The following is a 17,862-nucleotide window of genomic DNA, read 5'->3' on the forward strand; positions in this document are numbered from 1 at the left end:
AGGGTTTGTGTTTGGGTCAAAGTCGGGGTTTTTTTTTTTGGTTAGGATTTCTTTTTATTAGCCACTTGCCTACTAGGCACTTATACCACCTTCGTGCCCAGGCCAATTTTCAGCGCTATCGCACTTAGAATGGCAGTTGCGTGGTCATGCAAGATTGTACCCATATGAAATGATCATTTTTTTCACACAAGTAGAGCTTTCTTTTGGAAGTATTTAATCGCTGCTGAGTGTTTTATTTTTTGCACTATAAACAAAAAAAGAACAAAAAATGTGAAAAAAAGTTTCTTAGTTACTATTATAAAACTTTGCAAACAGGTTATTTTTCTTCGTCACTGATGTGTATTGATGAGGCTGCACTGACGGGCACTAAAGAGGTGGCACGGATAGGCAGCACTGATTGACTGCACTGATGAGGCGGAACTGGTGGGCATTGATGAGGAGGCACGGATGATGCTGCATTGATGGGAGGCACTGCTGGGTGGCACGACTGGGCAGCACTGCAGGGCACTGATCATCAGGGCTCTAATCATCAGTGCCCTGATGATCAGTGCTGATCTCCTCTGTGACAGCTGCCGGTTATCGGCAGTGCTTACATCATACTGCCCTGTTTAAATGAAAATCATTTTTTCTGATATCGGGCAAGACATATTTTCGTGCTTGTCGCTTTGGATAATTTTGCATGAATTGTCGTGATCGGCTCTGGAAAGCTGTGTACGAATGATCAGATTATTAGACTATCGCTCCAAAAGCAGTATTTTTCATCCAATTTTTCTATCGGTGTACTAGGCATAATGGTGTTTTGGATCAAGACAAAAAGATGGCAACACAACGTCCTGGTTTAGCTGGAAAGAAGAAGCCAGCTTGAGCAAAAAGAATATAAATGTCTCTCACACCCCAGGGCACAGGAATGCCTGCCAATAAGTAGTAGAGTTAAAAAAATGCTGCTGCGCACCAGTGTATCACAATTGATATTATAATATAAAAACAGCGCAATATTTTTTTCACTGTTATATATATATATATATATATATATATATATATATATTCTTTTGATATTTTTTGACTGAATGATTTACATATATTTTTTGATTGATATTTACATTTCTTTGACTGATATTGTATATGGGGAGGAGGTTGATTTGTGTTGTTTTTATATTATAATATCAGTTGAGCAAAAAGAAGGCTGAGGCAGCAACATTACCATAACTCCGTGAAAGACCAGAAAAGGTTCCTTAAAACAAAGTACAGCCAGCTCCGAGACCCTACAAGCCAAAGTAATGGCCACCCAAATAATCACCCTAGCATTAAGAAGAGAAATGAAAAATCTTGAATGGGTTCAAATGCAGCATTCTGTAAAAGAGTGTTGTGGACCTTTTGAATTATGTCTCAAAAATATGACTTTATCAAGACATAATATTATATGACAAACAGCTCAGTATAGCCGGATGCTAAGAGTTAATTTTGTCTTGGTTGAACCATCAAGGATTCTAGTTAAAGAAATGGAGAGAATGGGGGAAGTAAGACTTTTCCAAGACAATAAGACTGTTTGGACTGTCAACAAGGACTATTTGTATATTGAGGTTGAGAAGAATGCATATACAGAAAGTCAAACAAATAGCCAGATAGGACTTCGACTTTCAAACATTTTAACAATAATGAGACGGGAACTCAACTGGTTGAAAGCTTAACCAAAACTTGCAGAGTGTGATGAACTAACAGACCTCTGAAACTATTACAATATACTATTGTTCACCAAGGGTGAAAGCATTAACAGTTGTTTACCATGAGTCCAACACAAGAGCCAGGCAAACAGAGAGTTTTTTTTCCTACACATAGAAAATGTTGATTCTAAAACAAAGAGGTGAAATTCAGGACATTTAAGTCTAAAAGTTGACTGTATATAATTACAAAGATATATTACAAAAACATATTATAAATGAGATGTTATGGATTTTACACACCACTAAATATTCAGAAATGGGAACTATATATCACTAACTTGAGTATTGAGATGATGGGAAGTAAGATGTATTATAAACTAGCATTAGTTACATGTCTTATCAGGAAACAAACAGGATGGTATTTCAAGAAGGAATAACTGAATATACACCTATATTCCATGGTCCCTATTTAGAATATTATAGGTATGATCACTTATATCTGGAAAAAGACGTATATTTGATTCCTGAAATCACCTTAAGATTCCACCCAAGGTATGAGTCATCTCAAATACTCAAATTGTTCTATGATACATGACCGCCACCTGGCGGGCAGGTGAGAAATAGCTTATGTACACACATTTCTCAACTAGCCAATCAGGAAGCCTGGTGGGAAGGTATCTTAGAACAATGGATTAGTGGATATAAAAGCCCTTGTACCTTTAACAAAAAAAACCTCATCAAGAAAGAGCTCAAGAAGAGACCTCATCAAAAGAAGACCCTGACATCTGAAGAAGATCTCTGCTGAATAACTACTCTTCCATCCTTTCAAACTTCCTAAAACTTTAACTAAATTTCTAAACCTCTAACCTTATAACTTCCTACATTCTCCCCTACTGAATATCTATCACTTGCCCTATAATATCAGTCTAAAGGCGTTCCACTGCCAGCTAAATCCACGGGAGAGTTGCCTAGTCTGAATGCCGGGTGCGGTGAGATTGTTTATTTGATTTTGTATCACCTATTTTCTCTGTTGTGTGGAATCATAAAATTACCTTAGTGTATCACAACAATATTGGGTAGTTAGATATATGTAGAGAGATCCTGTTTTACTGTTAAAAATCATTTATTGCCATATTATAATTTTTTTCCATATTTCATAATTTATTGAATATTAATAACCAGAGTATCATATATCAAGGGCTTGCTTCTTGCAATCCTATGGCCACGGCTTGTGAGAATATAACCTTTGAGATATTCGAAATTATTAATTATTAATAAATTTAATAAATAATCATATCATTTAAAAATTGTGATATTGATGTAATTAGTTAGAAACCTTATTATTGTGTCTTACATTGGTAGGATATATTTTTGATTGTGTGTACCAATATTCATTTATCACCAGTCTTTTGCGTTTTGTGTTAATATATATATAATTTTTGTACATAAATAAATTTTTATATTTATCTATTATAAGGCAAATTTTGTGTGTATGGTACGAAATCATATTGGCTAAAAGAATTCAAGGTATAATAATAAGTGGTGATCAAATTATCAAGGTGTCCAAATTATTGGTTTACTAAATATTTGCCGTATTTTAACGGCTGGAGGCACTGTAATATTTCATCTAAGGGAAAGGGACACGCCCTTTATAAATAATATATATCCTTACATAAACCACCACAAGAGAAAAAAATCAAATAAAAAGGACATTGCAGATAGGACAGGCAGAAAAATCCATGCGACCCCTTGCACAAAAGCCTTTACCCAGGAATGAAATGCAATAAGTCTTTGGAACAGAATGACCAAGGCTTAAGCCGAATCCTTGATGGTACTCAAGAGACAACTCCATTACAGACTGGAGAAAGTCCAAAATAAGCCACACAACATACCATCAAGTAAAATATAGTGCTGCTGCGCTTAGTTCATGCAACTTTGATAAGTATACACTGCAGTCCTAATTTGTGAACCAACAACACAAAAACAAACAAAATACCATGTGGACCACACATAAATTAAGTGAATTAAATTTGACAATACATGAGTAATATTGCTTCACATATACAAAGTGAATTGTAACATTCAGTCCCAATTCAAAAAAATAAAGTGCCCAGGTGTTGAATACGAATTGGTGAACTTTGTGGCAGGCACTCCTCTGTGCTCAATCAGTGCCCCACATGGATGTGCACTCACTGTTAACCGTGGACCACCTATGTCTAGGTTGGTGTTAAGTGCCTGGTTAGGGACTACCCCAGTGTGTGGTGGTAAGAATGGCACTAATATTCATTCCTGGGAATCATGCAATCTGGCTGATAGTAAACAATAGGATGATGACCAGCGTGGATATAAACGACAGTGTAGTTTCAAAAGAGCCTTTTTTAAACTTTCTCCTCTCCTCCCAGTAAACCAAGTTTCAGCATGTGAACAGAAACAAAAGCAAACATGCCATAGTGTAAAAGCATAAAAAAAAAAATTTAATGATGGGGAACAATTATAAGAATAAAACTCACAAGAAAAGTGCCCATAACCTGGCACTCCGTGTATTCAGCCTTCCTTCCGGTGAATAGATGGCCACAGCGTTCCAAAGGGCGGAAATGACGTCAGCAGAAGTTGTATCATCAAACCTAGACCAGTTTCGATCAATGGATCGTCATCAGGAAATGCAAGATCTGCCATTTTGGAGATGGTATTTATACACAGCAGTGATTAAATCACTTGCGGCAGCGGTGTCACTTAATTACTTGCCCGAATCTATCCAAAATTACCTGCAACATTGCTGAATACAGTGTACATATACCGGATATGCTTGGGCTAGTAAACAAAACTTAAAATTAAACCATTAAGTAAATGTAGAGCATAAAATACAGCAACTGAGTTCTTACAGGGAAAAATACCCCGCTTACCAATAATGCCTAAATCTTTTAGCGGAATATTAAAAAGATGTAAAACCAACGCAGTATATTCCCAAAGGGAACCCTACATTCTGAAAGGTTTGCATACTTTGAGCTGTATTCTACATACAGTTTAAAAATTGTTCTGTGTGAAACTCTATGCTGGAAAAACTAATTCAATGGAAATATACTCTCTCAAGCTTTACTAAACTGCCTGATGTAAATCAAAATTGTTGTTAAAGGGGACAAGCCACTCAGACCAATTATCACAGAATAAGGGATGTTACATACTGTAAGCTGTACTCTAGATACGGTCTATAAAAAAATGGGGTAATCGATAGCAATCTAAATGCTAAAATAACTTTTTTAAAGGGGGAGTGCCAGGTTATGGGCACGTTGCTTGTGAGTTTTATTCTTATAATTTCTCCCCATCATTAAAGTTTTTTATGGTTTACACTATGGGATGTTTGCTTTTGTTTCTGTTGTTGTGGGCTTTTGAATCATGTCTCAAAAATATGACTTTTATCAAGACATAATAGTATATGGCAAACAGCTCAGCAATAGCCGGATGCTAAGAGTTAATTTTGTCTTGGTTGAACCATCTAGCTAGAGAAATGTAATGGGTAAAGGGATTGTTTTTCTTTCCTCCTAGAGACAATACTATTTTAAAGTTCTACAGGTGATCAAACACCATTATTCAGACTTCAATAAGCAGGTAAACATATACAAGGTCTGGACATGACAATAGAGGAACCAAACTGATTGTCTGAGAGCTTAACCAAAACCTGTAGAGTGTGATGAACCAACAAACCTCTGAAACTATTACTATCTACTATTGTTCACCAAGGGTGAAAGCATTAACAATTGTTTACCATGAGTCAAATACAAGGGCTAGGCAAACAGAGATTTTTTTCCCTACACAGAGGGAATGTTGATGCTGAAACCAAGGGGTGAAATTCAGGACATTTAAGTTTAAAAGTTCACTGTATATCATTACAAAAATGTACTACAAAAACAGATTATAAATAAGATGTCATAGACTTTAAACACCACTAAATACTCAGCAATGGGAACTATATATCACTAACTTGAGTATTGAGATGATGGGAAGTAAGATGTATTATAAACTAGCATTAGTTACATGTCTTATCAGGAAACAAACAGGATGATACTTCAAGGAGGAATAACCGAATATACACCTATATTCCATGGTCCCTATTTAGAATATCATAGGTATGATCACTGCTATATCTGGAAAGTGCTGTATATTTTATTCCTGAAATTACCTGAAGATTCCACCCAAGATATGAGTCATATCAAATACTCACATTGTTCTGTGATACATGACCGCCACCTGGCGGGCAGGTGAGAAATAGCTTATGTACACACATTTCTCAACTAGCCAATCAGGAAGCCTGGTGGGAAGGTATCTTAGAACAATGGACTAGTGGATATAAAAAGCCCATGTGCTGTAACAGAAAAAAAACCCCATGAAAAAGAAGAACCCTCATAAGACCTCATGGAAAGACCTGACATCTGAAGAAGATCTCTGCTGAAATAACTACTCTTCCATCTTTTCAAACTTCCTAAAACTTTAAACCTCTAAACTTATAACTTCCTACATTCTCCCCTATTGAATCTATCACTTGCCTATATATCAGTCTAAAGGCGTTCCACTGCCAGCTAAATCCACGGGAGAGCTGCCTAGTCTGACGTCCGGGTGTGGTGAGATGTTTATTTGATTTGTATTAATTACTTTCTCTGTTGTGTAGAATCATAGAAATTACCGTAGTGTATTACAACAATATTGGATAGTTAGATATATGTAGTCAGATACTGTGTTACTGTTAAAAAAAATTGTTGATTGCCATATTATAAATTTTTCCATATTTCATAATTTATTGAATATTAATAACCAGAGTATCATATATCAAGGGCTTACTTCTTGCAAGCCTATGGCCACGGCATGTAAGAATATAACCTTTGAGATATTCGAAATTATTAATTATTAATAAATTTAATAAATATCGTATCATTTAAATTTGTGATTGATGTAATTAGTTAGAGACATTATTAGTGTGTCTTACATTGGTAGGATATATTTTTGATTGTGTGTACCAATATTCATTTATCACCAGTCTTTTGTGTTTTGTGTTAATATATATATAATTTTTGTACATAAATAAATTTTTATATTTATCTATTATAAGGCAAATTTTGTGTGTATGGTACGAAATCATATTGGCTAAAAGAATTCAAGGTATAATAATAAGTGGTGATCAAATTATCAAGGTGTCCAAATTATTGGTTTACTAAATATTTGCCGTATTTTAACGGCTGGAGGCACTGTAATATTTCATCTAAGGGAAAGGGACACGCCCTTTATAAATAATATATATCCTTACATAAACCACCACAACATAAATTTGGAGGCACTGCTGAGATCCATAGAAATCGTACCATAACACAAAACGCACTGGTGATTGTATATTTGTACACGTTATCAAACATATATTTTGTATCAAAATGGCATCCAGTAATCACGGATCCACCTCTTCCAAGCATAACGAGGAAAATATGGCGGCTCAAGGCATTGAGCAGGAAGTTATGAAGCCAGCTCGGAAAGCTGCCGGTGCTTGGCAGAAGTATGTTGAAAATGAAGTAATAAATTATCTCCGCAAGAAATTGAATTTGGGGGATAGCAATAATGAATTTGTGGATGAAGAGAAAGAGCAGGCCATGGGCACCTTTGAGGACCTGTTTAACCAAAAGGGCCAGGTTGTTGGGTTTTTAATGGCATTTGCTGGAGCAGAAAGTGATAGAGGCCGTGACAGACTTCTCCTAGAAGCTTGGCCCATGTTATGGTTCATGACCGCTGGAGCTGCCCAGCAGACCAGGATTCTAAGGGAAGAGTTGTCAGAGGCCCGCCTCTTGTTAGAAAGCAAAAATCAGGACATTGAGTCTTTGAAAGGGAAGCTTGGTCATGCCGGTATTCGTTTAGACGAATCCGAGAAACATTATGATAGATTGGTCGGAGACTTTCGAAGTGCTCAGGACCTGTATGAGAGAAACTTTCAGGAATTAAAACAACTTCAAGAGAAGTATCAGGACTTAAAAGATGAGGTGAAGTACTTCAGATCAGAGAGGTTATCTCCTGTTAAAATTAAAGTTCACCCAGGGGATAAGCATGACCAGTCAGAACTTACCTTGATAAAATCTGAGCAGAAAACTCTGGAGGAGCAGATTATAAGGTTGACGGCCCAAATAAATTCTGGGGTCCAAAGACGGACCAACCCAGTCAAGCCAGAGGCTGATGAGCGGAGATACCCGCATCACAGCGAAGTATCTGATAGTGAGTCAGGGTCAGAATATAGGTCACCTCCTAAGCTTTCAAGATACACTCCAGAGCGCTCTGAAGAAAGATATGAGGTTTCATATAGGCAGGAAGGGAAATCCCAGGGGTCATTCAGGAGATATGACACCCCAAAGGTCATTAAGTTCCTGAAGGACACTGTTCCTATGTTTTCTAAGAAAGGGTCCCTTGAAATCACCGAACACATGAAAACATATGAACAGACGTTAGAGATTCTGGGCATTAGAGATGACCACACCAAAATAGAATTGCTGCCATGGGTGTTTGAGGAGAAATACCGGCAATTCTTTGAGACCTTGAGGGCCTATTCCAATCAGTCCTGGAGAGAGGTTAAACATAAGTGCCACATGGAATTTGGGCCTTATAAAACTGTAACCTCTGCCAAGGCTGCGGCCTACAATTTAAAGTGTGGTCCTCACCAAAGCCCTGCAGAATTTCTGGCTGTCCTCAGAAATGCCTATTTCCTGGCTGAAAAGGATCCCAATCCTAACCAGCCAGAATTCAAGACACTATTCTATGAAGCATTACCTGCTTACATAAAATTGGGACTTGCAAAGGATTACAGAAAGGGATGCTCTCTTGATTGGTTGGTAAGAGAGAGTGACTATTTATTCTCGATCCAACAGTCCAGTGAGGGCGGGATAAAAAGAGAACCTAAAAATAGCCCCAAGATAGTAGCAGCCACTACCGTTTCCCCTCCAAATCCAAATGTGCAGGCAGAGAAGAAATCATATGCGGAAGTAGTCCGTGGGGGTAAAACCAATGGTTCCCCTAGATTTGTACCTCAAGCCCAGCAAGTGAAGGAGGTCCATAACTTTGCACCCCAAAACCAGTGGGTGAGAAAGGATAGACAGAAGCCAGGGAACTACGGTAGTGGAAGTGAGAAGAATAAAAAGTATGGTAAGGGCCAGTACAGTGATGAAAATCAAAGGAGGCAATGGTATCCTCAGAGGTTCTATTATCCTCGCCAAAACCAACATGGGAATTTTTATGGGAACCCCAATTTCAACAGGCCCCATAATTACAATAAGAATCCCAATTTTAATAAAAACTCCGATTTCCAAAGATTTCCTCCACGCCAAGAACACCCTCAGGCTCAAAGGGGGGATACAGTACCCCAGGCTCCCTTTAATAACAGGGAGACCCCAAAACCTCAGAGAGAACAATGGCGTCGGGATCAGAGCAGTAGTTCTGACTCTGAGTCTCATTACCAGTCTCGTCCAAAATACAAGCGCAAGTATAGGAAAAGGGAGAATCAACAGAATGACTCCTCTGAGCGTATTGGACAAATAGAGGCACAGGTCAGCAAAATGGCTGAACAGATGGACAGGCTTGTCACTCAATTTCCATCCAATCCTTTTTTAGGAGCAGCTCCTGTGACCAACCAAGGGTCACAGAATTAACAGGCAACCAAGCCTTAAACCAACAGGGGAGGACACTGAGTCAAATGACAGGAGATGTGTGCCCCGTCCCTGACACGCCTACTAATGGAGAAGCTAGTTCTCAGGCAAAGGGGGACCAGTTGTTGGTTATTAATGATTCTCCTGTTTTTCAGTGTCCACCTATTGCCCCTAATATAGTCGCGGCATCGGAAGTCGTCGGGATTGACAAGCCAGACGGAGCACCAACTTCTAGTTGTGCTTCTGTCTTGAGACAGTCCAAGAATCCCACCAGGGAGGATAAGGGTAATGTGTCCACCACATGCGGTGAGATAAGAGCCAGTCATATGTTGTTGAAGGGCCCACAGATCTTCAACCACACTAATTTCATGTGTGAGCTGACTGAATCTGATGGGAGATATTATGCCACGGTACAGGTGCAGGATGCCAGTGATCTTTCGATTGTCGGCTTAATAGACACTGGATCCCAAGCAACCATCATGTCACAGGAGCATTTTGACAAAGTGGCGAATGTCATGCCCACCAAGCCAAGACTTAAAAGTTTTGACAGCTCATTGATTGGTGTAGGTGGAGACCCTTTACAAGTCATGGGTACCGCCTGGCTGAAACTGAAACTGGGTAATAAGGAACTGAGACACCCCATCATCATTGCTAGCATATCACAGCACCACATGATAATTGGGATGGACTTCCTAAAAAGGCTGAACACCATAGTTGACTGTGTGAACCAAGTCCTGTGGTCACAGGTAAATACCCCAATTAAATATGGGAAACTTAAAACTCCCCATTCCCGACAACACTGCCACCTGGTGGAAGAAAGGCCTGGATCATTAGAAATCCATTTCAGGAACAGCCAACTTCCTGATGTAACGATTATCAAACCTGATGACCATAACCCTATCAGAAGAGATGAGGAACACATTTTTAGAATTCCCCAAGATAAAATCAAAGATATCTCCCTCCAAGATGACATCCTTACGATATCTTTTCATCAGGAGGATAAACCAAGAAAAGGGGGAGATCACACCCAATTCTTGACAGGTATTGAAAGGGTTAACAGCGACTTGTTTATCCCCATCCGGATAAATGGTCTTAATAGGTCAAAATATGCCAAACTAGATTTGAGACAGGAACACAGCTTTGTAAGCCATGGGCTGATAAAACACCTGACCGAAATGGAAATGATCCGTTTCTCCACACCTCAGCGTCATTGGATTTCAGACTCCCTTGATGACTCTGATGATCACAATTCAATGGCTAGGTGTCTCTTAAACGTCACTGTAGGAAACAAAACAGCCACCCATGTGTTCCTAGTCTTGGATAATCCCCAAACTAAAATTTATTTTGGCAACGATGTATTACATCGCTTTGCAATGCAAGTCGACCTAATTAATGACTGTTTATGGAGTCGACTAAAGGGGGACCCCGAAAAATACCAAAATCTGGACTTAGCTTTAAAATCCCAGCAACAGATGCCTTATGCTGTTGAAGTCCAGGTAGCCCAAAAGATTACAATTCCTAAGGGCATAAATAATTTCATACTCCCCATCCAAGTTAAAAAGGGACATAGACTGAAGGGGTCAGATGCATTAGTATGCCTCTCCCATAAAATGCAGGGGGAGGGACTGAACATTACACACACGCCCCTAGTCAACACACATCAATCCCCGATGTACATTTACATACATAATCTGTCCAATCGGGACATCGTCTTACCCAAAGAGACCCTTATTGGTCTAGCGGTAGAGACTAAATATTACACCTTTGGGGTCACTAACCAGGTGATTGGACTCATCCCCGATGAATATTTGTCGGAGGAACAATTAATTGAACAAACATTCCATTCATTACCAGAGGGTATTTTCACCATAGAGTCCATTTATCCATTCGATTCTAAAGATGGCACCTGTCGAATCGAAGAGACATCAATTGTCTTTGATCACCCAATCAAAGAACAAGAGTACCCCAAAGAACCTGGATGGCAGGAGAACACACACACACATCACATACCCAGTGACCTCACCACGAAACTTGAGGAGGCATATGAGATAGGTCAGCCGGAAAGCTTTCCTGGATTCAAGGAGTTAGTGGAAGAGATGGTGGCCCTCGCCGACGCGTGTGCCAGTGATCTCGACCGACAATTGCTCCGAGAGCTTCTCCTTGAATTCCAAGAGATCTTTGCCAAGGATTCTTACGATTGTGGGACTACTGACCTACACATCGCTAGGATCCAAACAGATCCAGATGCCCCACCAGTATTCGTAAGACAGTATAGGTTACCATTAGCTTCCTATGAATCTCTAGCTGAGATTATCAGGAAGTTACATGAAAGGGGTATAATTAGGCCCATCCACAGCTCCTACAACCACCCGATCCTGGGTATTTTAAAACCCAATGGACAATGGCGTTTGTGCGCTGACCTCCGTCAGCTGAACAAACGTGTGTACATGTCAGGATGGCCTGTCCCATACATAGACCAGTGTCTAGCCCAGCTCCAAGGATCCCAAGTTTTCACAGCTTTGGATTGTGCACAGGGGTATTGGACCATAAAGGTGAGTGAGGAAGACCAATACAAACTGGCCTTCAGTTTTGGGAATCGACAATATTGTTGGGTGAGAATGCCTTTCGGATTCATAAATTCCGGACATGAATTTGCTGTGTTCATGCACAAGGCCATGCCAGACGCCTTCGAAAGGGGGACGTTGGCATATGTGGACGATATCCTGATCAAAAGTACTGATATGGCCAAACACATTACAGAACTTCGGCATGTCCTGGGCCAATTAAAAGCAGCAGGAGTTAAACTGTCCTTACAAAAAGCCCAGTGGTGTCGCACGAAGGTAAACTTCCTAGGCCATGAAGTTACTGCTGAAGGTTTGAACCCACAAAAGAAGAAAGTTGAGGCGGTTCTGAACTGTAAAGTCCCTACTAACCTTAAAGAATTGAGATCATTCCTAGGTATGGTAAACTACTCGCGTAAGTTTATTGACAATTACGCCGAGATAAGCAAGCCACTGCTTCACCTACTGAAGAAGGATGTCGAATGGTCGTGGGGTAAGAAACAGGAGGACGCCATGAAGGAATTAAAGGAACGTCTCACACAAGCGCCGTGTCTCGGATATCCCGAAGGGGGTAAAAATTTCTATCTAGAGACAGGGTTTACGCAGGTAAGTATGAGTTCTGTTCTTTACCAGAAACGTGATGATGTCAGTAAGGTGATTGCCTATGCCAGTAAAACTTTGTCCCCGGTTGAAGTAAAGTTCAGTGACTGTGAAAAAGCTCTATTGTCCACCGTGTGGGCATTACAGAATTTCCGCAGTTACATTCAGGGAGAGAGAATCATTGTTGAAACGGCACACCAGCCTTTACAGTATTTAAAGAGTGAACGTATCAAGGGAGGAAATGTGTCTAATAGCCGCATCACTGCTTGGACTTTGTCTTTGCAAGGGTGGCCTCTTGAAATTCGGTACAAACAGAACAAGGAAAGTCCAGTAGCCCAGGGCCTAGCCGAGCTCCATGATTGTTCCGCAATTACGCCTGCTATGGAGGGCCCGGACACTGACTTTCTGGAAGAACAACTGTTCTCTCCCTACAAGGTTTACGATGAAGAATACTGTAAACAGCTGCCGTGTGTATATGTGGATGGTTGTGCTTTTCATCACAAGGATGGGGAACAGCTCCAACTAGTGGCAGGTATTGGAATCGTTTGGACCCAAGGTGTCACCCCAATTTCTGTGGGATACAAACTTGGACCAAAAAGCAGTCAGGTTGCTGAACTTACTGCAATTCTTAGAGCAGTTGAGATGGCTATAGAGTTCAACATTAAAGAGTGTGCCATCATAACCGATTCCAATTATGTCAGGAATAGTTTTGTGGAGTATTTCCCTAGGTGGAAGCGAAACAACATGAACAAGAGTAATCACAAACCCGTGAAACATGGTAAGCTCTTTTGTCACATCGATGAACTGGTAAGGTCCAATGATCTCACCCTGCACTTCAAGAAGACCAAAGGCCACTCCAAGGTTCTAGGTGCCGAGAAAGAAGGGAACGATCTGGCCGATTCTCTAGCCAAGGAAGGGGCAATCACCGGTGAACTGTTAGACATTGACCAATTTTTAGGTACCGTACAGGTTGAAGCTGTCACCAGGCAACAGGCCAGAACAGCTGGTGATCCGAATGCATTACAGTGGAGTCACGATTCTCCTAGTGAGGATTTAATTACTGCCCAAAAAGAAGACCCAATAATTGGCTTGTTTTATAGTCATATAGAAGATCCCAACCAAAATCCCATAAATAAGGAAGTATATAGTGGGAAGGAGGATTTACGTATCTTAATGAAATCCAAATCCCAATTCTCTTTATACCAGGGATTGTTGATACGAACCTCAAAGGGTGGCGTACAACAATGGGTCGTCCCACTTAAATTTAGAGGTTTGATGCTACAGCATGCCCATGATGCTCCCACTTCCGGTCATCGTGGAGAGAAGATCACGTATGAGATCCTGCGGGATTATGCCTACTGGCCTCATATGTTACGTGATGTGAAGGAGTACTGCCAAGGTTGCCTAATATGTCCCCAATTTCAACCTACCAAGCCAACTCACAGAGCACCTCTCCAGAAGAGGGGGATATGTATGCCTTGGTCAGACCTTCAGATGGATTTTATTGGGCCCGTAACAAAATCTTCACGAGGAAATCGGTATATGTTAACAGTTACATGTTTATTCACCAAGTATGTCGAATGTATACCAGCACCAAATAACAGCTCCGAGACATGTGCTGCATTGCTAATAAATCATGTATTTTCTCGTTTTGGTTTACCTCAGAGGATAGAGTCTGATAGAGGATCACACTTCACTAGCGAAGTGATGGCCAAATTGTGGAAAATTTTGGGGGTTAAAAGGAAATTGCATATCGCCTATCGGCCAGCCTCTAGTGGTGGTGTAGAACGATACAATCAGACCATCGTTAATGTCCTTAAGAAATTTGTTAAGGAAACAGGCAAAGATTGGGATGTCAAACTCCCGCTGGTCCTGATGGCGTTGAGGGCTACTCCGAATACAGTTACAAAAATGTCATCTTTTGAACTGATGACAGGTAGACGGATGGTACTGCCCCAGCACTTATTGTATCGCACTACAGATCAAAATTTGATCAATGCTACCACCACACACCAGTACATAGAGGATTTACGTAAACATCTGCAATATGCTTTTGCCTTTGCCCAGCGAAATTTGGAAAGAGCTGCAACTAGTGCTAAGACATACTATGATCTCAAAACCTCCAAGAAGGAATATGAGATTGGTGACAAGGTCTATCTATACAACTTTGCAAGAGACCAGATCAAGGAACGGAAATTCCTTCCATCTTGGAAAGGTCCGTTCTCTATCATTGATAAAATCTCTCCGGTCGCATATAAATTGCAGGTTACCCGGTATGGTGAAATCAGTGATAGATGGGTGCACATCAATCAATTACGTGCTTGCCATCCAAAGTCTCAATTGCAGTTGTTGGAAGACTGAACCCACCAATTCCTATCTGGAGATATTGAGATCATTCTTAAATTTCCTTTAAACATATTACTCATTTTTGCCTTACAGGATCCAGTAACAAATTTTATGTATATCCCATACTTAAACTGTTCATTTTAATAATTTAGAAAGGAAGGCCCAGACTATGACCAGACCGGCGATCGGAGGTGTCAATGACCGGACCCTAGAAGGAAGCTATAATGTCCTGTGGGAAAGACCAGATGCCAGAGATCGATCCGGAGACGATAACCTGATGTCCCAGGCCACCAAGGGCCAGTCCAGAGGAAAAGACCCGCCTAGGAGACCGTCTAAGAGACCTGTCGTGCGGAGGACCCATGGACCCCAAGGTGGATGTGCCAGGCCAGGCCGGCCTCATCACAAGACCAGGATCGTCATCGGAAGTGTCCATCTAAAGACGCCGAGTCAAGTTGAGGACCAACCAGCATCACCGCTGCCATTTTATTATAAAAAAAAAAAAAAAAAAAAAATTTTTATTTTTTTTTATTTCATTCACTTCACCGGAGAAGACGAACAATCACTCTAGCCAAAAGCCCCACTCATGTTTTGCGACACAGACACCCCTATACACGTGCCTGTACCCCAAACAAAGGGGGATTTTGTTGTGGGCTTTTGAATCATGTCTCAAAAATATGACTTTTATCAAGACATAATAGTATATGGCAAACAGCTCAGCAATAGCCGGATGCTAAGAGTTAATTTTGTCTTGGTTGAACCATCTAGCTAGAGAAATGTAATGGGTAAAGGGATTGTTTTTCTTTCCTCCTAGAGACAATACTATTTTAAAGTTCTACAGGTGATCAAACACCATTATTCAGACTTCAATAAGCAGGTAAACATATACAAGGTCTGGACATGACAATAGAGGAACCAAACTGATTGTCTGAGAGCTTAACCAAAACCTGTAGAGTGTGATGAACCAACAAACCTCTGAAACTATTACTATCTACTATTGTTCACCAAGGGTGAAAGCATTAACAATTGTTTACCATGAGTCAAATACAAGGGCTAGGCAAACAGAGATTTTTTTCCCTACACAGAGGGAATGTTGATGCTGAAACCAAGGGGTGAAATTCAGGACATTTAAGTTTAAAAGTTCACTGTATATCATTACAAAAATGTACTACAAAAACAGATTATAAATAAGATGTCATAGACTTTAAACACCACTAAATACTCAGCAATGGGAACTATATATCACTAACTTGAGTATTGAGATGATGGGAAGTAAGATGTATTATAAACTAGCATTAGTTACATGTCTTATCAGGAAACAAACAGGATGATACTTCAAGGAGGAATAACCGAATATACACCTATATTCCATGGTCCCTATTTAGAATATCATAGGTATGATCACTGCTATATCTGGAAAGTGCTGTATATTTTATTCCTGAAATTACCTGAAGATTCCACCCAAGATATGAGTCATATCAAATACTCACATTGTTCTGTGATACATGACCGCCACCTGGCGGGCAGGTGAGAAATAGCTTATGTACACACATTTCTCAACTAGCCAATCAGGAAGCCTGGTGGGAAGGTATCTTAGAACAATGGACTAGTGGATATAAAAAGCCCATGTGCTGTAACAGAAAAAAAACCCCATGAAAAAGAAGAACCCTCATAAGACCTCATGGAAAGACCTGACATCTGAAGAAGATCTCTGCTGAAATAACTACTCTTCCATCTTTTCAAACTTCCTAAAACTTTAAACCTCTAAACTTATAACTTCCTACATTCTCCCCTATTGAATCTATCACTTGCCTATATATCAGTCTAAAGGCGTTCCACTGCCAGCTAAATCCACGGGAGAGCTGCCTAGTCTGACGTCCGGGTGTGGTGAGATGTTTATTTGATTTGTATTAATTACTTTCTCTGTTGTGTAGAATCATAGAAATTACCGTAGTGTATTACAACAATATTGGATAGTTAGATATATGTAGTCAGATACTGTGTTACTGTTAAAAAAAATTGTTGATTGCCATATTATAAATTTTTCCATATTTCATAATTTATTGAATATTAATAACCAGAGTATCATATATCAAGGGCTTACTTCTTGCAAGCCTATGGCCACGGCATGTAAGAATATAACCTTTGAGATATTCGAAATTATTAATTATTAATAAATTTAATAAATATCGTATCATTTAAATTTGTGATTGATGTAATTAGTTAGAGACATTATTAGTGTGTCTTACATTGGTAGGATATATTTTTGATTGTGTGTACCAATATTCATTTATCACCAGTCTTTTGTGTTTTGTGTTAATATATATATAATTTTTGTACATAAATAAATTTTTATATTTATCTATTATAAGGCAAATTTTGTGTGTATGGTACGAAATCATATTGGCTAAAAGAATTCAAGGTATAATAATAAGTGGTGATCAAATTATCAAGGTGTCCAAATTATTGGTTTACTAAATATTTGCCGTATTTTAACGGCTGGAGGCACTGTAATATTTCATCTAAGGGAAAGGGACACGCCCTTTATAAATAATATATATCCTTACATAAACCACCACAACACTGTTCACCTGCTGAAACTTGGTTTACTGCCTGGGAGGAGAGGAGAAAGTTTAAAAAGGCTCTTTTGAAACGACAATGTCATTTCTATCCACGCTGGTCATCATCCTATTGGTTACTATCAGCCAGATCGCATGATTCCCAGGAATGAATATTGGTGCCATTCTTACCATCACGCATTAGGGTAGTCCCTAACCAGGCACTTAAGACCAACCTAGAGATAGGTGGTCCATGGCTAACTGAGTGTAGATCCATGTGGGGCACCGATTGAGCACAGAGGAACACCTGTCATTTTTGCACTAAGTTCACCAATTAGTATTCAACACCTGGGCACTTTATTTTTCCGAAATGGAAAAGCATGCAGGAACCATACCAAGCCACATGCTCTCAACATGTGGGAGTGTTTTGTGGCAGGGGGGCTCCCCCCTACCCCCAAGCACCTTTCCCCCATGT

At 39.8% G+C, this 17,862-nt stretch overlaps 1 protein-coding gene across 1 annotated transcript in view; it reads right to left on the bottom strand.

Annotated features, from left to right (window-relative positions):
- Positions 1–17,862, bottom strand: part of LOC149457275 (enhancer of mRNA-decapping protein 4-like) — a gene marked incomplete at its 5' end in the record, with an annotated part of 340,946 nt that overhangs the window by 200,745 nt on the left and 122,339 nt on the right. The gene's annotated exons all lie outside the window — the stretch shown is intronic.

The sequence above is a fragment of the Staurois parvus genome, unplaced genomic scaffold (genome assembly GCF_062004578.1).
Source record: "Staurois parvus isolate SC_StPar_1 unplaced genomic scaffold, SC_StPar_1.0 ptg000329l, whole genome shotgun sequence".
Lineage (NCBI taxonomy): Eukaryota > Metazoa > Chordata > Amphibia > Anura > Ranidae > Staurois > Staurois parvus.